This window comes from Protopterus annectens, chromosome 5.part0, assembly GCF_019279795.1.
Source record: "Protopterus annectens isolate FY-2018-M chromosome 5.part0, PAN1.0, whole genome shotgun sequence".
Lineage (NCBI taxonomy): Eukaryota > Metazoa > Chordata > Ceratodontiformes > Protopteridae > Protopterus > Protopterus annectens.
In genome coordinates, this window is record NC_056735.1 from 1090449683 (window position 1) to 1090475542 (window position 25860).

Genomic DNA, 25860 nt, shown 5'->3' on the forward strand with positions numbered 1-25860 from the left:
AAATTGTAGCATTTTACTATTCATGTGAGTTTATTGCAGTCGATGGTACACCTTTTATCTTGGAACTGTTTGGGACTTTGTTATTGATATAGGTGCTTTATTTGGCAAGAAGTGTTCTTTTTTGTTCATTAATAAATTACCAGTTAAAGGAAATGTAACATATAAAAATCAGAGCGAGAGTTTGTATAAATTTGCGGTAAAGAAGCAACTACTATGTTTTCTTACAATATATAAGGTTTGCAAAATTAAGGAAAATTATATAAAGAAAAGTTTTAAAAAATATAAAGGAGATAAATAAATATGGATTTGATTATGTATGGCTATTATAGCCATAAAAGTAGGGAATATTTTAGTAAAAATAAATACAGGATTATTTTATGTTGGGTGGACTGAAAGGAAAGTGTAATCTTCTTTAATGGTAAATGGAGACTAGCAGTAATGTTAAGAAAATGAAATGATGGTTGTGAAACATAGAGTGGGGAGTCAAATAAGGATAATGAAGCTAGAAGTTTAACACAGTAAAGAAAATTAATAAATTTATGACTGCATGACAATAATGGAAAGGTATGGAAAATTATACACTGCATAAATTGTAAAAATGTAAGTTTTAAATAGTATTAAATAGTATTGTAAATAGTGTTTTAAATAAAGAATCCCTATTCTTTATGGTAGGTGCAGTGGCATTTTTTGCATTCACCCATATCAACTCAAGCAGATGGGACCTCAGCTTAATGTCTCATCCAAAGGACAATTACTGTTGGCAAGTGAGCTCTGGAAGGCACTAATAGATATGCAGAATGGAAAGCACTAGTACATGGAAAGAGTGGTAAGAAAGAGGTCTTTAAGCTAGCTCAAAGACTCCACTCAGTGGGATCTTTACTGTGAAGCCTATTTGTAAGTGTGGGTAGTGCACGCTCATACCTCGGGAAGCAGTGCATATTTCTTGCATGCTTCTCAGGCTAAGCTGCACTTGATGTGTTGTTTAGTGAATCATATTTCTATGCTTTTTTATAGTATAATTCGCTTATTGTCAGAGATGTGACTCAACAGACCATGCCACTAGTACTCATCAAATTTTAAATTTAGCTATGGGCAGTGATCAGATCTATGGACTGTAGCTCCTGCATACCATACCTTACAGACCACTCACAGCTGAAACCTTGGGAGAGAATAAATTCGCTAAGCCCTGTCAATATCAGTAAAGCTGCTTTTAATCTTGATATATGGCACTGTGGAAGTGGCTTAATACAGATGTCCCCCTCACATGACAAGCTGGGATGAGCACATCCTTTTGGTTCTTTGTCAAGGAATAACAGGGCATGCTTCATCTATGAATCTCTGATATTTAACTAGATGAGGATTGAACTTGCTGTGTTAGACAGTATGAAATTCAACCTGACAAATAAGATTAAAAGTGCAAAAGGAACACCCCTCATACTACCTACACTTCTATATACCACCAGAATAACTACCTATTCTTCTATATACCACCAAAATAATTACTTATGCTTGTATACACCACCAAAATAACTGCCTGCACTTTTATATGCCACCAAAATAGCCACCTATGCTTCTATATACCACCGAAATAGTCACACAAACATGAAGAAGGGAGAAATCTACCAAAGCAAAATAATCACTGGCAGCACACATTCAGAAACTGCACTGGCAGTGATTTTATATAGAACAGTAATGTTCAGTATCGGGGAGCTGCACTTCATGAATATGGGGCTAGATTAATGGGGGGGGTCTAATGGAATTGCAGCTCTAGGCTCACATATCTGAAATTGGCCATGCTGCTCCTGCTCCTAGTGTTCTCTGAAATGCTGTGCTATTGTCGCAGCAAATAAATAAATGCCTTAGACTTTTCAGCTCCAGACCCATGAAGCCTATAATCAGCACTGACTGAGCATACACCTTGTGGAAGTGTAGGAAAGCCAGTGCATATTTATTTGTGGTACAGAAGGTCTAAGAAAAATGTGCTTTGGGAAAAGAAGTACAAGTTCTAATTGATATATGAAGTACTAAACCAAATGGAACACAATCACGTTATGCTATTCTCTGTGCTGACTTCCTTGTGCAGATTAACATCCTGTTTGAACATGTCAGCATTGTGTTTATTTGTGTATTTATTGAATCATGCACATCATGGAGAATTCTTATTCATTTTGGCAGGAGAATAAGCACACTTGGTAACTATGTCAGCAATGGAATTAAAAGTATCTTAAATATTTCCTGTCTTTCAAGATAAAGTCAGACGGAAGAATTTCCAAGTGACATGACCCATTTAATCTTCTTGAACAGTGGCTTTTTTCAGATTTAGAGTATCAGTGCAACTAAGGTGCAGTGTAATTTTACAGTGTGGGGGAAAATTAATTCAAATTTTTTATAATGTCACGTGAGAAGCTCTTACTATTTGAAAAAAATTACATGAATGAGTTATGTATATTTGTCTGCAGCTACAATATGCATGCTATAACAAGGGAATGTCACATGTCAGTCTTTCATAACACACAGACACACATAAAAGTATTGCTGTGTTAAGAACCTTACAACACCAAATTCCATTGCATAAATGAGCTTGGCAAACCATGACAAATTTGTACCATTTGCAGGTCTTCAAAGGAGATGCAGATAGACTAAAGGACAAAAAAATGGACATAAATGTTAATCTGAATACATCACAATTTACTGACTGCCAATAATATTTGTGAAGTGGATAACACTGTGTATTTGATATAACATTCCACTGTGCTATTATCAATGCATTCTTTACAATGCTAATTATTTACTGAAATAATGTTACCATTGGATAATTGTATGTCATAAACACTATCACTATGTATGGTAAGGTGTATCATTTTTATCTAGTGATGCTGCAGTTTTAATCAGGTTTGTGAACTTTGGACATTGGTTGTTTACTTAACATTCAATATTACTTACATGTAACTCAAAGAATATTAAAGAGAAAAAAAGTCTTATACATTCAGTGATATGTACAGATACTGAATTCTGAACTATGATATTTTATTTATAATGCACAGTTTATTAAGCATTTATGAAGTGCATGGAGTATACTAATTACTCTGCAAAATCAGCAAAAGGAAATGCTTGTTATGCACTTCTCTGACATCAGAGAAGTGAGTAACACATTTTGCAATGCACGGATCACCAAGATTATGCTCTGATACCAGTTAAATACATTTGTTAACAACTCCCTTACAACAAGACCCAAATGTGCATGCTTATATGAGTGCTCAGCAATTAAGCATCCACTAAGCACTGTTGCAATTGGGTCTGCTGGTATGGACTAACACAGGGAAAAAACTGCTTTGTTTCTGCCTGCTGTCTATACTGTCAACTACCCCTGAATTTGTCTTGTATTTATTTGCTCTGTCTCTCCTAAATTTTCTTGCTATTCTGGTAAATTACTGAGGATTACAGTAAGTCAATAATACCATGCATTAGAGATTCATACTTTTATTGTTCAGAAAATGTGGATGCAAAATATGTTTTGTTACTTTTTTAAGTGAATAAGAGCAATAGTTAAAAAAAGCGTTTTTGATTTTGATCCTTTGTTCCCCTATAATTTTTGAATTTGTCTAGAATTCCTAAGCAGACAAGCTGAGAGATGTGCTGAGGTCTGTTTGACAGTGCTAAGTGCTTTACTGGTTTTCAAACCAATACAACAGTTGGGTCTATATCATATTGAAACCTCAAACCATCAAACACTTCATCAACCCATTTTCATCAAAACTTTAATTTGTTGAGCAATCATTCCATTGAACTTTTTCCCATGGTAAGTAACCAGTGGGCCAACTTAACGACCACATCCATAACAGAAAAATTTAAAACCCACCCTGGTGGGGGACTATGCCACATAAACCTCCCAATTTGGAGGGCTGCACCCCCCACCCCCTAAGTAAATATACCAACTCCGAGATGCACTACAATGAGGAAAAGGGCAAATTCCTCATGATGACCTACTGGACCATGGGAAAAAGTTTGATGGAACGATTGTTCGATGAAGTCAGGTTTCTATGAAAACTGGTCGATGAAGAGGTGTTCGATGGACTGAGCTTTTGATAATATGATATAGACACAAACACTTCATGTACCTACACTATTTGTAACTTTTAGTACAGAGCAGAGATACGCCGGCGATTCAGCTATAATCTGTTCTGCCACCTCCATCCCCACACTCATAAAGCTCACATAAGAAGCTTTCTTTACCACTGAACAATGGATGTTAGACAATCACCTAGCATGCAATGGCTCAAAAAACAAACTAATGTTATTTATCCCTACAACAACAACCATTATTGACAAAAATTCATTCTCCATCAAAAGCCAAAACAATACATCTCACGAATTAGTATCTGAGGCTAAATTACTAGGTGTCCACATTGATGACCAGCTCAAATTTAACTCTCACCTACAAATAAATATAAAAAACCCACCAGAAACTTGGCGTGCTTTACCACCACAATTGCTACCTTACTCCTTTTACTAAGTTCATTCTCTCTACCACATATCTCATCCCTTATCTTCTTTATGATGCTGCACTTCTAACAAATCTACAGTCCTCTCTTAAGACAAAACTCTCTTCTTGCTATTACAAAATTGTGAAGTTTGCTAAAAGCCATAAGTCTTCTACCCATCACTGTGTAGCCCTTCATAAATTAAATTGGTTAGAGCTGCCCAATTATCTCTCCTATATTCAACTCATTCATGCCCACAAACTCATTTTCACCCCCTCCCTCTGACCCTCCCTATTCTCAACCTTCAAAATGCACCTCCCTGAAAGACTCTTAAGAGCTAACAATCAAAACCTAATAGAACTGCATAAACCTATCCATCCCTCTGGCAAAAATCTCCTATCCTTTGCCCTCGCATGTCAATGAAACTCCCTTCTTCCATCCATCCGTACCCCCGCAAACCTCTCTTCCTTTAAAAACTCACTCCACTCACACCTTATATCTCAGTGGGAATGCTCCCATCCCTTTTAATCTCTTCACCTCTCTTCATCTTGGTCTTCTCCGATTCCATACATGGTTTTAGCAGGAACCGATCCATGTGTAAACAACTACTCTAGATTTACAGTGTTGACACTTTTTAACTCTGAAATTGTCTCTGTTAAATGAAATATTTTATCTGTAATTAGTATAACCAAAACTTTGATTGTCATTTTTGATTTAGAAATTGTATGTTTAAATGCAATGTTTTACTAGTACTTTTGTACTTACTATAACAAAAGCTTTGATTGTAATTTTTGTTTGTAATTATTGTTTTGTTTTTGGAGCTTTTCTCCCCACGACTCCATTGAAAATGGGTTCTTCTAGGCCCAATGGACTATCCTGGTAAACCAACTGCAAATAAATAAATAAATAAATCCATGCACTACAAAAATTTATGAGCAAGTCACTGATCTTAATCTTTTATCATGAGCTCTGAACATGCATGCCTAGATTCATTTCTTCCTTTTTTTAAAACAAAAAACATCTTTACTGAATTATCACTTATGACATAGACAATCATGCATTTATATAAATGAAAACAAACCATATTGATATATTTTTAGTTGCAAATATTATACATGACATATAATCTGTAGTCATTGTGAACTGAACATTACATAGCTCATTCAATCCCTGACTTTCCTTAAATCTCAGTCATTCTCCAAAACATTATTCTACATGTATTGTTCCCACAATTCCCAATTTTTTCTTTGTAATTTGCTTCTACCCTTTTATAAAGATCCCACTTCTAGTTATGTTATCTCTAACTATATTCACTACATCTAGTATGGTCATCTTAGACTTTGATTTCCATTTTCTAGTAATTGCTTTTTTGGCAGCCACCAGAAGTAAACTCAGCAAGGCCTTACTATGTCTAAGCAATTCTGATTCTGTATCACAGCTCAAAAAATCATTTCCATATTTACACCAATTTACTCACCCAGTATTTCTGACATAGTAGTCTGAAGGGTATTTTTAAAGTCTGCCAACTCATTAAACTTCCAAAATATGTTCCCAATTACATCTTTCTTCCCCATCACACATCCATCATTTGTTATCAACTTGAAGAAAAATTCTTTGGAGTTTTCTTGGGGTATACAAATACCAAAGCAAACACTTCAAAGCAAAAATCCTAAATCTTCTAGACTTTGTTGCATATTTGGTAGCCATACATGTATCCTGCCATTGCTCCATTCTAACCTCATCTGATTCCTATAGATATCATGTAATATTGTATATGACCTACTAATTATCCTTTTAATAGCAGCTTCTTTCTAGATTATGCTAAAAACTCTACCAGTGCTGGTCTTTCAGTTAGGATCCCCCCATCCCTTTCTCTTTGCCTATACTCTGATATCAGTCTTTGATAGGGAAGGCAGTCTCTAGCCTGCAGTCCAAAATTTGGACTTCAAATGTATTCTTAGCCTCTTCCCATTCTATTAACTTTCCCTCTCTGTTTACTTGCTCCCAATACCTTTGCTCCTTTGCCAGTTTTCTCTTGTAAATTCCAACCTTCTGTTGCCTATTCTCTGTACCCTGAATTGCAGCCATCCCTATTGGCAGAACTTCCTTTCTCCATTCCTGTGTCCACTTTGTTCTTAGAATGAATTCTGCTAGTTTATGAATGTATTATTTTGTATGGTTATTGTTATTTACTTAAGGATCTGCTTCCAAAATCTCAGTTTCTCTTTATTTCTTGAACGCCCCCCCATTACATCATCATCCAGTTCCTGTTTGAATTATAGCTTTCGGCTTGTGCTAGGTACAGGAGCCTTAACTGTATAACTCTGAAATACCCATTCAAATTAGGTAATTCCAAGCCACCATGTTCTTTTGGAAGGATCAAATTATCCCACTTGATTCTTGGCTTCTTCCCCTCCCAGATAAAATCCTTCAACTTTTTTATTAATTGCTACCCGCATCTTCACTGCTTGATAAAAATAAGCCTGGTCTGTAATATAAAACTATAAGAACTAAAAACATTCTATTGTGCTATCCATGTCCATAAAACAGTGCTTCCAGTTTCTCAGTTTTTGTATTCTCTTTTGTTTAGTCTCTTCCCACATATCTTTTGCTGACATAATAAATCCTTTTTAACCCATACTCCTAAGTACTTCATTTTATCATGTCCCCATAAGTATGGGTATTGCTGAACCAATTTGTGTGTGGGTACATAGTTTACAGCTATTGCCTTTGTTTTATATTCAATAATTTTTTCATCCTGAAAAGACTTGAAACTGTCTCATAATGTTCCACAGTACTGAAATGTCCTTTTCTGGTTTTATCAGGTACAAAATTTCATCTGTAAAGAAAGGTAACTTTTCTTAGTTACCATATGAATTATATCCTTGAATTTCTAAGTCCCTTATTATTTTGCCAGTGATTCTAAATATAAAGCTAATAACAAAGGTGAAAGAGGAAAATCCTGCCTGGCTTCTTTGCTCAAAGAGATCTTATCAGAGAGGAATCCCCCACTTTAATTTTTACCTCCCTCGTATATTCTCCTAATTAACTTTATTGTCTCAGGGAATGCAAATGCCTCTGTTGCCCTACTTATAAAATCACAACTTACTCTGAATGCTTTCTCTCCAACAAGACCCATCAACAACAATGATATGTTCTTGCATTCTGAATCCCTTTGGATCATAATTGCTCTATTAATGTTGTCAAATGTTTGCCTTCCCTCCACGAAACCACATTGATCCATATCAGTTTTGGCATCGCCTATGCCATTCTTTTAGCCATTATAGACAAACACTTTATAATCATGGTTTAGGATTGAAATGGGCTTGTGTGAAGCTGGATCTGATGGATATTTACCCTCTTTAGGTATTACAGCCACCACAGCTTTCTTCCAGGATGTTGGCACTTCTCCTCCTTTTAAAGTACTGTTAAGCAAAACCTCCCAGATCTGTTATCACTTTCTTGCCATCTAGCTTCCAAATTTCCACAGGAATACCATTTATTCCTGCAGACTTTCCTGTAGATTGGTTATATATAATTTTTTATCTCATCTCTTCCTATCCTGACCTTTATTTGAGCCTCATCCACATCTAACCTTGGCATATTTAATTCTTCCATAAACATTTCTATTTGTACTTTTTCTTGATTTCCACATTTCTCTGCTGTATACAGATTTTCACAAAATTTCTGAAAGATTTCTAATACCTTTGCTAGATTTCTGCTTATTTTCCTTGTTGTAGGCTCCCTAAGCTTGGCAACAGCCCTTTCTACTTTCTGTTGCCTGAGCCATTGTGCTCAAAGCTTTTGTGCTCTGGAGTTGTTATCAAAAAATATTTACTAAACAGCAATCTTTCTAAACTCATGCATATTGTTAAGGTAGTCCTTTATTTTTTCTCTAGCACTCTGCAGTTGCACCTGTTCTGTGAGATTCCTCCTATTCTGCAATACTTTAACCTTTGTCAGTCCTTCTTCATAATTCTTGTTACTACTTAACCATATTTCTTTTTCTTTTAGTTATATCCTATTTTAAACTCCCCTTTAATTTTTTTCCCACTCCCTAGCTATATTTTCTGAAGACATAATAACTGCTGAATAATTTCCACTCTCCATTTGTTAAATTCATCTCTGTTTAACAGATATGTGTAGAAGCACCCCTATCTCATGTTTGTCATTACCCTGCATTTTTATTTTAGTTCTTATTGGTGTGTGATATGAAATAGTTAATGGATGCATACCAAAACTTTCTATTAAATGCACGTTTCTGTGAAATAATTCCCATCTAGCCTAACTCAGTTATTGTGCCTTGGCAGATAATATATAAAATCGCTGAGTTCCTACTACTGAATTCATGTCTCCCATATCAAATACTTTCAGATATTTGTTCAGAAATCTACCCTCTTTTGTTATATTTTCCCTTCTAGGTCCCCAAGATACAGCCTGACTGTTGCAAATCAAATTCCAGTCCCCACCTATAAGTAGTAATACTTGCTGAAAGATTATTTTTTTTCTTCCAGAATTTTCTAGACCTCCACTGTAGCAACTTAGAGTCACCTCTTGAGCTATACTCTTGAGGTGAATTTCTTGGCATTCATGTCTGGAATTCATAAGGTGGCTATGATCAGAAACCCAATCATAATCCTCTAAGTTATGTATCCCCCTTGAGCACATATGGCAATAACCACAGAGCAGTGTTGAAAAGTTTTAACAGCTTTAAAAAACTGCAATACACTGCATGATGGAATACAAAAACAAAGGTGTGGCAGGCTGAAGTGTCTAATATCTTTTAAAGCTGCTATTTGCTTATAAGTACAGCATTTCACTTCTAGCTACAATGTCTTACAGCTTTAAAAGCAGTAAAATAATTTGCACTTCTACACTTTTCTTTAACTTGCAGTATATTGCAGCAACTGAAGTGCCATTTATTACAATGAATTATGATCTAATTTCTCCAGTCATACCTCACTAGTTATCTGTTCTTGCAAAGGATGTAAAGATTTAACTTTAAACTTTCACACTCATGAATAATTTCTTCAAATTCATTAATAATTCAGATAACAAATGGATTATGATCAGAGACCTAGATATGATCCTCTAGTGTGGTCTATCGTTCAACCTCTTTCAGTGTAAAATTGAGCATGCCTAAATTCACTTAGGTGGTGTTCCAAAACTATTTGTTGCATAATTAAATTTAGTGCCTTTTATAGTACTGAAAACAGCCAGTATCAGAAAGACCAATTAGTTTGTTATCAGTGCATTTTAAGGGACTGGTATTTAATATCAGTTTGTCATATCATGTGTATAGTGGCACCAGTCATGTGCACCTAACTTATTCAAACATTTTTAATCAGTAACAGCTTGTCACACGAGCATTATAAAAGAGGTCATCTGAATTATTTTTTTCTCCAGTCTGAAACTATACTACTTCTTTGCTATGCTGATACCTCCTAAATCTGAAATCACTTCTGAGCAACCGTTCAGAGGTAAATTAAATGGGTCACATTTCATGGAAATACTTTAGTGTGACTTTATCTTAATACAAAGAAAATTAATTTAGAAGACATAAATCATTCCATTGTTGAAGTAATTAATCACCATATATGCAATGTATGGAACATACTGGTACAATAAAAAAGTTGTTTATAAAAGCTAGCTTATGAGCACAGGGTTATGTAAATTACACATTTGTTCAGTCTACTTGTATTATTTTAAAGCTACAGTATGCATCTTGTCTTTTATATTAAGTGCAATCAGTAAAAAAGTCATCACAGTCCTAATCTTAAAGGTAGATAAACATATGTTAATATTTATGACTGTAAGAAATGCCAAAACATAAGCCATACACTCCTGTGTAGAACAATACAGCAAGTTAAAAAATAAAGTGAATTAATTGTCTTATTATTGGAGAATGTAACAGAGCAGTGCAAACTGGCCAATTTGGGTACTACACATGCTGGTTTGCTGCATAGCATGTACTGTTAACATATAACCACTGGATATTAATATCACACATCTCTACGGATATGAGTAAAAATATGAAAACAAGAGAAGGAAGTGTGAGCAAGGCAGAAAGTGAGAGAGAGAGAGAGAGAGAGAAAGAAGAAGAAAGGACGATAAACATTGATATTCATATTATAAATGAAACAGTTATGCAATACGACATAACTGCTGTCAGGATGGGATGATATAGCTTTCCAGTCCTGAAAGAAACTGCCATAAAAGCGAAACAAGTGCAAGTACAGTAATGGGTCAAGAGGCATGTTAAAATTCCCAGTCTGTCACAAACACATCATTATGATAGCTACTAAGGCTGCCACCTTGTTAACATGGATGCTAGAGCCATAAGATGCAGTGGTGGTTAGAGCGTTCCCCACTTTAAGCAGATATGTTGACTGTGCCCTCTGCATGGTTCTGATAAAAACTGCACTGGATGGGTGAGACTTTGCAGTGCTGCTAGATGCGATCAGTTAAGAGACACAGCTGCAATGTATGCACCAAATTTGTTTTTGTTGCCATGTCTGTGTGAAATGCTGTAGTTTGTTTTCCATATTTATCCATGCTACAAGGTCTGTAGGGAGTGGGGAGTGAAAAATTAATTTATGTGAGTGGTGATGCAACCACATGTTTTCTGGAATGACAGTCTTGCTCTTATTTGTGTCTTTGTTTTGTGTTACTTATTGAGGTTCAAAGATACAGGTTAGAAATAGGATTTATTTTTGCTATGCCTCTTAACTTAAGACTGCTATTTGGTGTTTGTTGTCTTGACTTGAGTTTTTTTTTACTCACTCTCACATACCCTGAAGTTTTTCCTTGTCTTCTTTCGTACTAAATTTAAATTGCCTTTGATAGAGCAGTATTTATGAATGATGGTAAAGTAGTCATCTAATGGTGTTCTTTTTTAATTTTATTTACAAAAAACAGCCTTGCCTTTATTTGTTTCCTTTACTGAGTTTTAATTTGGAATTGAAAACATACAGAAAACATTTATTTTTTCCTCTTGCCTGGGAGTGAAAAAAAAAGACTGACCTATTCAACATACACCTACTTCCAAGTAACAAGCTAGGATTTTAGGGTATCTCTCAAGCTCTTTTTTAACACCTTTATAGAATTATCACTTTTATATTTATATAAAAGAAAACAAACCATATTAAGTTGTTCACAGTTGCAAACATATTGTACAAGTGGATATATTTGTTGTATAACCAATCCAAAATCGGTCAATTCCTGCCTTCCTCCTCCAAAACATTTTTCTACATGTATTGCTCCCACAGTTTGAATTTTTTTCTATGTACATTAATTTGCTCCCAACCTTTTCTAAAGATTCCTTTTCCAGTTCTCTTATCTCTTACAATATTCACTACTTCAAACATGATTAGTTTATACTTTGAGTTCCATTTCCTAGTAATTAATTCTGGTGGCTGCCAAAAAAGCAAACTTAACAAGGCCTTCCTATGTCTAGGCAACTCAGATCCTGTATCTCAGCTCAGAGAAATAATTTCCTTAATACATCCATTTGCTAGTACTCTGCAGGGAATTTTAAAAGTCTGCCAACTCTTTACACTTTCAAAACATGCTCCCAGTTATCTCATTCTTCCCCATCATACCACCATTTGTCATCTACCCCAGGAAACATTCTTTGGAGTCTTTTTGGAGTATACAAATACCAATGCAAACATATCCAAGCAAAAATCTGAACTCTTGCAGACTTTGTTCCTTATTTAGGAGCCATACATATGTCCTCCCATTTTTTTGTCAGTTGTTTATCCAAAATCTCATCCCAATCTTTTCTAACCTCTTCTGAATTCTATAGTTATTGTCCAATATTTTATATGCCCTACTAATTATCCCTTTTTCTAACAGCAGCTTCTACTCTAGATTCAAGTAAAAATGCTACCAGTGCATGTCTTTACCTTGAGATTCCCCTTTCCCATTCAATCTGCCAATACTATGATATCAATCCCTAATAAGGAAGGCAGCCTGGAGTCTAAATGTTGTCTTGGCCTCTTCTCATCGTATTACCTTTCCCTCTCTAATTACTTATACCTTGGTTCCATTGCCAGTTTCCTCCAGTAAATTCCAGCCCCCTCTTGCCTATGCACTGCACCCCTGATTGCAGTCATCACTATTGGCAGAATCTCCTTTCTCCATTCCCATGTTGGCTTAGTTCTTAGAATAGCTTATGTCACTTTATGAATATAATATTCTATATCACTGTTACTCTCCTTAAGGGTCTGCACCTAAAATCCCACCCTCTCCTATTTCTTGAATTTCCTCCTTGCTGAATCATCATCTCTTTACTTTGAATTGTAGCTTTCTGCTTGTGTATAAGAGCCTTATCTGTGTATCACCAAAACATCCATTCAAATCAGGTAATCCTAAACTACCTTGTTCTTTTGGAATGATCAGCTTATCCCAGTTGACTCTTCCCATCTTCCCCTCTGAGATAAAATACTTCAAATCTTTTAATAATTACTATCCACAGCTTCTCCTTTGGTTTATACAAATATACTTGACCTGTATATAAAACTAAATGGACTAAAAACATTTGTTACTGCTTGACTCTTACTATCCATGCCCATTTCAAGAGCTTCAAGTTTCTCAGTTTTGTATTATATTTTGTCTAGTCTCTTCCCACATATCCTTAGCTGCCATAACAGAATCAGTTTAACCCATATTTATAAATACTTCATTTTATCATGTCCCCATAAATATGGGTATTGCTGAACCAATTCATGTGTGGGTCCATAGTTTATAGCTATAGCCTTTGTTTTATCTTCATTAATTTTATATCCACAAAAAACTTGAAACTCTCAAAATGGTCCACAACACAGAGATGTCCTTTTCTAGTTTTATCAGGTAAACCAACTTTTCTTGATTACTGTACTAATTATATCCTTGAATTTCTGAGTCCCTTATTTTCCTTGCCAGTGGTTCTAAACATAACACAAATAAAAAAGGTAAATAGGACACCTCTACCTAGTTCCTCTGTTCTAATACAACTTATTAGAGAGGAATCCTCCCACTTTGACTTTTGCCTGAGACCCCTCATATATCCTAAGTAACCTTATCATTGTCTCAGGGAATGCAAATAGTCCATTGCCCTACTTGTAAAACCCCAGCTTACTCTGTTGAATGCTTTCTCTGCATCAAGACCCACCAACAGCATATTTTCTTACATTCTGCTTCCCTCTAGATCATTATTGTTCTATTAATAGACATAATCATTTTATAATCATGGTTTAAAATTGAAATGGGCCTATATGAAGCTGGATCTGATGGGTCATCACCATCTTTAGGATTACAGTCACCACACCTTTCTCCCAGGATATTGGTGGTTCCCTTCCTTTTAAAATACTGTTAAACAAAACCTTCCAGATCTTTATTACTTTCTTCCCTCCTAGCTTCCAAACTTCCACAGGCATACCCTCTATTCCTGGAGACTTTCCTGCAGGTTGGTTATACATCTCCATTTTATCTCAACTCCTCCTATCATAACTGTTAATTTTTGAGCCTCATCTACCACTAACCTTGGCATATTTAAGTCTTCCATAAATATTTCCAGGTATGCTTTATCTTGATTTCCACATTTCTCTGCTTTAGAGATTTTGAAAAGTTTATTACAATTCTGGTTATTTTTCTTGTTATAGGCTCCCTAAGTTTGGCAACAACCATTTATACTTTATGTTGCTTAAGTCGTTGTTCTAAAAATTTTTATGCTCTGGATCTGTTATCAAAAACAGTTGCTTAACCACTATCTTTCTAAACTCATGCAAATTATTCAATACTACCTTATTTTCTCTTTAACACTCTGCAGTTGTACCTCTTCTTGTTCTGTGAGATCCCCTTATTCTGTAATACTTTAGCCTTTGTCAGCCCGTCTAAATAATTATTGTTACTTCTCAACCATATCTCTTTTTTCATTTATTTCTATTTTTCTACACTATTTTTAAACTCCATTTTCATTTTATCCCACTTACTGGCTATACCTTCTGAAGTACTTTCTATCTTTCCTAATAACTCCCAAATAATTTCCACTACCATTCCTTAAATTCCTCTGTTTTCAGCAGGTAGGTGGGTAAGCTCCAGAGTCTCATTTTTGCTTCATTACCCTGCATTTTTATTTTAGTAGTTGTTGGCACATAATCTGAAATAGTTATTAGATGTGTGTCACAGCTCTCAATTAAATGCATATGTTCCTGTGAAATATAATTTGTCTAGTCCTGCCCAGTTATTGTACCTTGGGGAATAATTTGTAAATTCTCTGAGTTCCTACTATTCTTTTCACATCTTCCATACCACATATATTCATAAATTGTTTCAGAAATCTAGCCTCTTGTATATTTGCCCTTTTAGGCCCCGTAGTACATTCTCACTGTTGCAAGTCAAATTCAGTTCCTTACGTGTAAGTAATATTACCTGCTGAAAGCTAATTATTTCTCCCAAAAATTTCTTAAGCTCAATAATAGCAGTTTTAGGTGGAATATAAATACATATCAGCGTAATCTTCTTCCCTTGCCAGTAGCCGCCTACTGCCACAAATTTACCATTACATTTTTTCCTCTTCTATCACTATTGTAGCTCCTCTACCAGTTGATATAAGTACCCTCCTATTCATTTGTCCCTGATATTCTTCTGACTATCTATCCTGAAATCCTTTATTAAACTCACATGCTCAATTCTTTCAAATGTGTCTCCTGTAGCATTGCTATTTGCACTCTGCATTTCTTAATATAATTTCCTTTTTGTCTACATCTGTGAGACTATTCACATTCTGTGATAATATGGAAATTGTCACCATTATAAGTTATTATTTCCACCTATTATATGAAAACTTTTTAGATGTCTTTTTCCAACTTTTGTGGTATCTGCACCAACTAATGTTTGACAGGTTGATCTTTTATACAGTTGCTTCTTGCCATCTTTATTTAAACCTGTGTCACATTTTACAAGACTTTTTGTTCAATGAAACCTCTCAAACAAATAAAAACATACACACTCCCAGAATTTGTTAACAACACCCAAAACTATATATATCTTCATATAAGGAATTAAATAGAGAGCTGCAGACACAGGCATTATTTGACCCAAATTTAAGTTTATCCATGCTAAGATGCATGTTACTGCTTGTACTCCTACTTACTCTAATTGCAGTCTGTTTCTTTTTTATCTGTATTCCCCTCACAGATGTGAAAAAAAAAACAACCTACATGCTTTCAGAAAACATTAACTTTTAGCTATAAAGAAACCAATGTTCTGGCTTTTTATTGTACTATAATCAGCTTGTCTCCATTGGAAACATAAGAGAAAAAAATGCAGCCCTCAGCTACAGGCTACCACTTTTTTTGGTACAGCCCTCAGCTACAGGGTACCACTTTTTCTGGTACAGCAAAAAAATCTCAGTTTTTTCCTACAAGCTTTGTCTTCTAATTCAACCATTTCTGAAACATCTCATATTGGGGAGTCTCATACTCAGCTAGTCTTCATTTTGACATCTGTTTTTGTATTTTTATCAGGTCATCTGAATATCTGTTTAAACCTTCTTCTGTTTTTTCCAGACATTTGTTATTTGAGTTGATATACTCTTTTATTGTTTTGTTTATTTTAATCAGCTCTGAGTACATTTGATTTATTTTTCCTCTAGATTACTGGCAACCATGTCTTGTACCAAAGCTGGAACCTGAACTGCTTTTTGCTGAAAAGCTGCAGGATTGTTCCCAATCAGTATTTTCTCTTCACCTTTTCAAAATTTTTTCAGGTTCTCCAAGTTTCTTCTTTGCTAGCATCCGGACAGTGTACTTACTAGCTATTAACTGAATTTTACTATAACATGCAGAATTACTAGCCCTTAGCTATCAGTTTCTTTTCCTTCTAGGAGAGCTGAAATTGAGCTGTTAATCAGCATGCAGCCATCTTGGAAAGCCTCAAAAAGCAGCATATATTAGAAAAATGATAACCATAACATGTTTCAATCTTTCTGATTTCCTTCCACTGACTCATGCATTTTATTTAGTGCAATGACTGCCCAATTATTGTCCAGGTAGTGTACTTACTAGCTGGTAACTGAATTTATTAAAAGTGGCAGAGTTTTTTTTTTTTTTTTTTTGTTAACACTGGGAGAGCTGAAGTTAAGCTGTTGATTAGTGTGCAGCCTTCTTGGAAGTCTTTTACCTTTCAACCTCTTAATCGAAGAAATCTAGACAAAACCTTAAATAATGGGTGGCAAAGGCTGAAAAAGCGGGACATATTTTAAACATTGCTCTTATAAACTTAGAAAGTTGTTTTAAATAATAGGATTTTATTTATTATTTATTTACATGTGATTACCGGGAAAGTCTGACTGGGTGAAAGCTCATTTTCAGTGGAGGCATGGGGCAAAAAGCTCCAAATTATTACAAAACATTTTTAAGAACAATAATTTTACAATCATCAAAAATAAAACAAGAACATCTGCAGTTTAAGTAATTATAACAAATTAGACATAATATAAAAACATTGGCTGAGAATCGATACAAGGTATATATATATATATCATTTAATATTCGGATAAATTTTAGACAGTTTGTAGAGAAATTAAAGGTATGTTAGTCTAATACAGATATGAATTGCAATATGAAGTGAGGGAAAAACAGGCTTATGGTATATTTAGAGAGAACGTCAGGAAACAGAATTAGACAGCAGTAAGGAAGTAAGTGAAGAAGGGAGATGAAGGAAGTATAAGGAATGAAAACATTTAGGGATATCGTTTATCCTGGTTTTGAGCAAGAACAGAACCATATTTTAGCTAAGAAGTCTTTCAGATTGGTTTTTGAATGATGGGAAGGAAGCTATAGACCTGATGGATACAGGTAAGGAGTTCCAGGCCTTAGCAACCTTGTACGAGTATAGACAATACCCAGCAGATTTGCTAGGTTTGTAGACAGGCAAGAGTTTTGATCACTGGATCACAATGACTGATTGGGAACATAGTCGTGTAGAATCTTTCTTGGTGCTGGACAATTTTATAGGTGGTAAGAAGTATATATGTTAGCTGATGTGGCAGTTCTAACCAATTTAGACTTTTTGGTGCTATACAGTGGTGGGTTCTGAAAGCAGTATGTGCTGCAAATTTAGCAAATTTATTATAGTATTGTTCAAGTTTTAATTTTTGTGAAGCCTGGAGGTTAGTAAGGATGGGAGCACCATAAAGAAGAGTGGGGAGGAGATAGCATGCATTTATTGAAGGATATGAAGTTTGAAACTGAAATGTATGTCATTTAGTGACTTTAATACTCAGTAATTTGCTAGAAAACTAGAAATTTTATGAGGAACACACCAAAAATATGACGCAAAAATCTGGACATTCTGTAAAAATCTTTACAGTTGAGAGGTATGGATTTTAGCCGTTCAAATATCCTTCCACTGAGACTCCCTGGCTGCCTTTATTTATGTAGTTTGGCTGTTGCCTGTCATTACTTTATTCAGACATTTTTAATTTGTATCAGGTTACCATAAAATAAGACGTTCCATACATACAGGCACTCAATTTTATTAGCAAATAAGCCACACTGAGGTTTGTGCATTGCTTCCATCATGTTTTAGTTTTTTTTTTTTTTTTAACAAATGATGTTTAGTATTATTTTTTTTTAAATTGGGCATGAGGGAACTACTAGGTGGAAAGATAACTTTATAAAAACATAACTGGGGTTATTTGAGATGTGTAAGTATACTGGTGGTTAATTTCATTGGCTGAAAGGAAATCTGGTATTATTTTTCTTGCTGTTTGGTATGATTAAATATAGGTTCACTACATTAAACAGAAAGGGCGGTATTTAACAATTATGGTGTCTTATTCCAATGAGGTCTTGCAGTACTGCATGGAGTATGCTTGGGACCCCAGAATGGCTAGCCCCTTACTGGTCTGGAAAAGAAGTCTGCCATTTATAATTCCCCACTCTCCACCCATCCAGCCCAGCTCCTTCATTTTGTACTTATTCCCACAGTTGTCTTACTGACAGTATGCAGAATAAGTTAAACTTGCCGCTAGTGAGAATATATATATATATATATATATATATATATATATATATATATATATATATATATACATATACATAGAGAGAGAGATTGGTGGATTGGTTTGGTGTTTTCCTACCTCTGTGCCTTAACGTTGTAAATATCTGATCCAGAAATGGATTGGATAACTGGCCTCAGTAAATGAAAGGGAATATAATTCATAGATACTTTTCCTGACTGGAACTGGTGCCAGTGGACAAAACTGTGGCTAGAGAGGCACTTGTCATGAACTGTGCTTTATAATGCAGAGAATGTGTTCCTGATATTCTAAAAACATTTAGCAGAATGCCATAATGGGTATCACTACAATCAGTGACCTTCGAAAAATATGTGCCACTACATAATGCTTTTCTATGATATACAGGGATTCCCGTACTGTAGATGGGGACAGAAGCCCTCTTTCTAGCATGTCTTCCACCATTTTTACTGTTTTTCATTTTAACCATTGTCTGTCTTACTTCCTATCTTGCCCCCCCCCTCAGTTTTCTCCCCCTTTACCTCTGTTTTCACTTTGGGATTTAAGGCATTTAGGGGATGTAGATAGGCTGGGTTACTGAACCTGAATGTTTAGTAAGAACTGCCTTTTGGCATACCAGCTATGCTTCGCAAGTATCCTGATTACATATTATAGCTGCAGAGTTCTGCCAGCCTCTGTCAAAAGCAGCTCCACCTAATTTGAACAAACTGTAGAGAGTGACTGGCACAGATAGCTGTAAATACATTTTTTATTTATTTGCATTTGTTATCACAAGTACTGAATGTATAAGTAATGTATAACTGTTATTTTCTTATTGGCCTTAGCGTCAAGACTGGTTTTAAAGTATTCATCACATTTAAGCCAGTTTCCCTTATAGATCTTAATATTATTCCACTTGTATTCCCTGTCTTATGTTAACATTACTAGGGACCATCTCTTACATTCTCATGCACTACCTGCAGTATATTAGATTCAAAAGTGTGTTCTTAATTATTTTCTAATATATGTTTCTGTAAAGCATTTTAAATATTTTCTCATTAGTTCAGGTAAATGATCACATACACTTAGTCTTTTTTTTTAATTTCTATTTGATTTTCCAATGTTAGACATACTTTATATATATATATATATATATATATATATATATATATATATATATATATATATATATATATATATATAAAACCTAGAGAGGTTGTGGTATTGTATGAGGAAGTCAGGAGTGGCAGAGAAGTATGTAAGTGTGGTACAGGATATGTACAAGGGTAGTGTGACAGTGGTGAAGTCTACAGTGGGAGTGACAGATGTGTTTAAGGTGGAGGTGGGATTACATCAAGGATCAGCTCTGAGCCCTTTCTTATTTGCAATGGTGATGGACAGGTTGACAGATGAGATCAGACAGGAGGCCCCATGGACTATGATGTTTGCAGATGACATTGTAATCTGTAGTGAGAGTAGGGACCACTTTGAGGAGACCCTGGAGAGGTGGAGATATGCTCTAGAGAGGAGAGGAATGAAGGTCAGCAGGACTAAGACAGAATATATGTATGAATAAGAGGGAGGCTAGAGGAATGGTAAGGATGCAGGGAGTAGAGCTGATGAAGGTGGATGAGTTTAAGTACTTGGGATCAACAGTTCAGAGTAATGGTGAGTGTGGAAGAGAGATGAAGAGGAGAGTACAGGCAGGGTGGAATGGGTGGAGAAGAGTGTCAGGAGTGACAGATGGGTACTAGTAAGAGTGAAAGGGAATGTCTACAAGAGGGTAGTGAAACCAGCTATGTTGTATGGGTTGGAGATGGTGGCATTGACAAAAAGGCAGGAGTCAGAGCTGGAAGTGGCAGAGTTAAAGATGTTAAGATTTGCCCTGGGTGTGACAAGGATGGACAAGATTAGGAATCCGTATATTAGGGGGTCAGCTCAGGTTGGGTGGTTTGGAGACAAAGTCAGAGAGGTGAGATTGTGTTGGTTTGGACATGTGCTGAGGAGGGATGCTGGGTATATTGGGAAAAGGATGCTAAGGGTGGAGCTGCCAGGTAAGAGGAAAATAGGAAGGCCTAAGATAAGGTTTATGGATGTGGTAAGAGAGGACATGCAAGTGGTTGGTGTGACAGATCAAGATGCAGAGGACAGGAAGAAAAGGAAACAGATAGTCTGCTGTGGCGACCCCTAATGGGAACAGCCAAAAGAGAAGAAGAAGATTCTTGAAATCAGTGTGCATAAACAGTCAAAACATATTTTTCTTTAATACAAGGGTGTATAAAGAATGCTTTTTTATGAATATACTTAATATTGTTGGCATGTGTAACATGTCATTGTACCTTTCTTATCACTATACTTTTTTTTAATTTCTTCTCTTTATGATGCAGTTTTACTTCTTTATCTGATCTTTGTGAGTAATAATGGATGACCATATATAATGTTTAAGCCATTAAATGATTGTAGAATGTGTTATTTATACTATACTCTGTGCTGCAGCAGTATGTTTATTATACATCAATATACTTCTAAGTTGATAATGTCACTATTTCAGTCCTTGTTCGGATATAAATTTGTTGCCTCTATTACAGAATATAGAGGTTTGCTCTATTTATACATTCAGCCATCACCTCTTTCTTTATGTCTTACTGTAACGACTGTCTGGTATAACTTCTTGCATTAAACTCCTGTTCCAGTTTGTTTAGTTGCTTTGCTGCATTATTTGCATCAGTATTTAGTCATTAATTCCTGTGCATCTGTCCCTTCACTATAGTTTTAAACCTGTAATGTACTTGCATATTTCATCTATGTTTATAAATGCTTATTCCTTGCAGTTTTTTTTTATGAAAAGTAGTAGTAAGATGACTCGCATTATCTCTTATTAAAACAATATTGGGAAATTAATACTTTCTGTACACAGCTTTACTTTAAATTTGAAATACATAGCTGTATTTATTAGTTGCTCAACAAATTTCAACTCCACTTGTGAGCAATCATATATACAAAATACATCATCTATGAAATGTTTTAAAATAATATTTTCTTAGACTTTACTATTCTGTTTACAGCTTACCATATCTTGAACAATTTTAACTTCTTTTCTAAATAAACTAATATTGGTTTTGTTGCTATTAGCTTCCAGAAACTATAGGCCTCTTAGGGCGGATAACAGGATATTTGTGGATTTTTGGTTAACCAAAATAATTGGCAACTTTGGATGTGGTGTGTAGAAAAAACTCAAAGTATATATAGTAATGTAATGTTTCAGAAAAATACTCTTCAGTGGTTAAATAATTGTATTTACTTCAATTGTACTGACCTTAGAATAAACATTTCTGTTGTCCACAATTAAATTTACTGCTCCAAGTTAGCTTCCTATATTCAAAATAACACTTCCCTTTAACAACATTTTGATAACTATATGTTCATTCTGAATTAGTTTACTTGGTGCATTTTGTTCATTTGTCAAATTATAAAATGAATGTTTTTCTTGTTTCTCAAATAAATAATAAATATCTTCTTTGCACACTCTCTGCAATGTAAAGAAATACCAGTGCAAACAGGAATAAAATGTATAAGACATAACTAGAGTTGCTATTTGGCATGAAAGAACTATGCCTCCACAATGGAGTTTGTTCATATGCTGGATCTCCTGGAAATACGTTTTGAGTTCAATTATCTTATAAAGAATCTAATTTCAGTCAAAAAATCCAATAAGCAATCATCATAGATATGTATAAAATAAATTGCTTTCTGTAAGACAGATAGTTCTGCTGTTGATAGTTCATAATAAAAAAATGCCCCTGGTCATTAGCCTATGATACTGCTATTTCTCGCTTTATTTACTGGCATCTTGTTTTCTTTTTATTTGAGATGTCAATTATCTTTGGAATGGTAGCAGTCTAGTTTGTAGTAACAGCAGAAAATCCAGAGCACTGTTCATGTCTAACCTTGTCTGCATTTGAAGAGATCATTGTAGATAATTCTTTATTTCTTGTAATTATTTCTGTTTATGTTGCTGTGATGTCAGCACACTCTTACCTCAATCTCCTTTAGATCAGGAAAAATTCCCTTTTTAAAATCATTTATGTTGAATTAACTTCCTTTTTATTGCAATAAATCTTTGTTAAAAACCAGAGTGCATCTAACATTTCATTATAACAACAATGCTGGGTATTATTTATTTGCTGTATGTTAAATGATACTTCCATGTTTTTTTTATTAGGGCAATGATGTTGTTTGATAAATCATATATTCCTTACTGATTTTCAGATTTAAGGGCTGTAATTATATTAAAAACTCAGGTTATTTTTTTTTCTCCATATGTAGGCATCTTAAAAATTTGTAGGCTTCTTGGAATTGTACCTAGTTGAATATGTGATTAAAATGAAGGCTTTGCCATTGCACATGTCTGTGAGTCTACAGTTTTTGTTCAAATATCTTCTATCTGATTATTTGCTGCAAAATCAGTTGATTTTTTTAGTAGGTAGACCTCCAAACTTCATTTAGTAAGGGATTTTGTGTCACTTGTAAAAGTAAGTTAGGCTGATTGTGATCTGCTTGAAAATAATAAAGGTGAATTCTCATCACAAGTTTCAATGATTTCATCAACATCCTTTGATCCCAATTGAATCTGTAGGCAAACAGTTTTCAACCACAATTCAGCTTCAGCTGATTAATTTTAATGAACATACAGTACAAACAACAAAACAGTCAGCTCAGGAACAAGAAGGGTCACATTATTACAAAAAAATAAAATCCGTACAGGCATTCACAACAAGTTCTTCTACGGGTATTAAAACAAAACAAGAGGTAATTAACTCATTATATAGGTGTAGATCTCCCAAATGTCTCACCTCCTTAGCCAGTTTTTGTCACATGGCTTAGGATTAATTAAAGATGATATAATGCTATTTCAAGTACTGAATCTTTAAGTAATAGATATTTTAAAATGACTTTTATTTTCTGATTGGCCTTAGCTTCAAGGCTGGCTTTGTAGTATCCGTAATGCCTTTTGGTGTAGTGCTTTGATTTGTACTGATGTTACCCATGTTGATGGTCTATCACTAGGGTTTGGATGACAATCCTACCTCAGTCCTATTATAAATGTCAGTAATGTTGCAACATGTCTGTAGTACTTAAGGTGTTCTCATTTACTGGATGTATGGTAGGTGTTTTAATACATGGAATAGGTATCTTTTTCATTGAATGCAGTATTTCTATTTTATGATTCATCATAGTATGAAAGGAATAGAATGTGCATAACGTGGGGGAGAGGAACAGTTAAAATGCAAATGTATAGGGCTGGACATAATTGTTTGCAGGTTTCTGGAGTTGTGGTTATTTAATCCAAATGTGATACTTGCTAGTGAGTAAGAAGAGGACATAGATGTTTTCATAATGAAGCAGATTTATAGAACAATAACGTAAAGCTGATGATTCGTCTGTTGTGATGAAGTATAGTGGAAACAAGTTTGCATTTTTATGAAGAGGGTATTAAGTAAATGAAGTTCAGTATAAACAATGAACTATTACTAAATTTTGCCTCATAATTTTAATTTGCTTCTCATAAAATGTGCAGGTTTCTGGCACGTCATTGAGCACTGCAGTCACTAAATGATGTACAGTCTAGTTTCAGACTTTATATCCTTCAGAAAATGCATGACAATGTAAAAAAGTGTTGTAGCAAATTTCTAAGCATATAAGAGTAATATTTAAAATATGTCCATGCTTTTGGGGATTGGTTTCTCATTAGTTTGTGACTTGTCCTTAATTCATGTTCTAGATGTTGAAAAGTATTTTTAGCACAATCAGATGAGGTGCACACAACAACATATCTATAACTGATGGGTTGGGCTAGGGGCTGTCTTTGATGAGTAAGTTATCCTCTTGTTTGGTTTAACCAGTCTAGTTTTTGCAGGACTTGTGTACATTTATGTGAAATAAGTTGAAATACCTGCGGCAACTGTGAGAAACAAAGCTGAAATTACATACCTCTCAACTGTCCCTGATTTTTGCAAAATGCCCTTGATTTTGCCTTATATTTTTCATCTTTTCCTGAAATTGTGGTTTTCTAGCAAATCTGTGAGGACTGCATTGAGTAATAAATGACTCATTTGAGTTTTATACTTCATAGACTTAAAAAATGCATGCTAATGTAAGAATTGTTCTAGCAACTTAAGTACATAAGACCAACATCTAAAATTTGCCTCAAATTTCCGACCTTTGTCCTCATTATGATTTTTTACTTTTCCCTGATTAATTAGTTGAATAGTAGTATTTTTATCACAGTTATTTAGTGTGCACACCAAAATGGCTATATCTCTTCAATGAGGATGGGGTTGTTTGTGGATGAAAGTAATTTGTTTTCTAGTTTTCTCAGTTTAAATAATCTAGCTTTGCAGTCCTGATATGCAATTGTGCTTGTGTGAAACAATATTGAAATACATTATTGTGACCCTAATTTACTTTTACTATAATCAGACATCTGAGACATAGTCACTAGCGGGGCTATAATTTCTAGATATGGGGGCTGTTTGTGGATAAAAATGACTAACCTTGATATCATGATCAAGTTAAACCATCATTAGCCTGCTTTGCAGGACTAGTGCATATTTGTACAAAGCAAGTTTTCTAGCTTTACTGTGGCCATTTTTATTACTATAGTATTACTATAGGACATTTGATGTGTACACAATAAATAAGCTGCAATTGATGGGCCATTTGAGGTATATACACTCAAGACACTGTAACTGATGGGTAAAGACATTGCTGGGTTGTAATTGCAACAGTTTGAATGTTTGTTTGTAGTTTACATGTTCTAAACGAGGTAATTGTATTATTACTTGTTATTAAATTTTGTTTTATTGCTGGAAAAAATGTTCAAGCCCACTCAATTTTAAAATAAACTCACACAAATTCAAATCTATTAAACAATGCAATTTAAAAACAATCAGGTAGGTGAATCTATGTGTGTTAAAAGTGTGTGCACATGCATGTTTCAGAGGGGGCTCATGGTCTGAAAATGCCTGGCTCTGAGGTGCACTTAATTTACCATTTTGTGGATAATAGTCAGGAATATTTACTAACTCTTGGTTTGTGTAATGGGGGTAGGGGGCCATTTCTAAGTAAAATGAAGGGAGGAAAGAATGGAAGGCATGTAAACAAAATAAAGACAAAAAACAGATAGGAAAAATCTACACAAGGTATGGAACAGATTTAAATAGCCATAAGGACTCCAACTATAAAATATTCACTAAATTAATATGTTATGCATGCATTATCTCAGCAGAAAGTATTAAATCAACAGTACAGCAAGAAGTCTACTTCAGTGGCTACACAACTTTCATAAAAAACTGTTTCTAGAATGTTAAATAA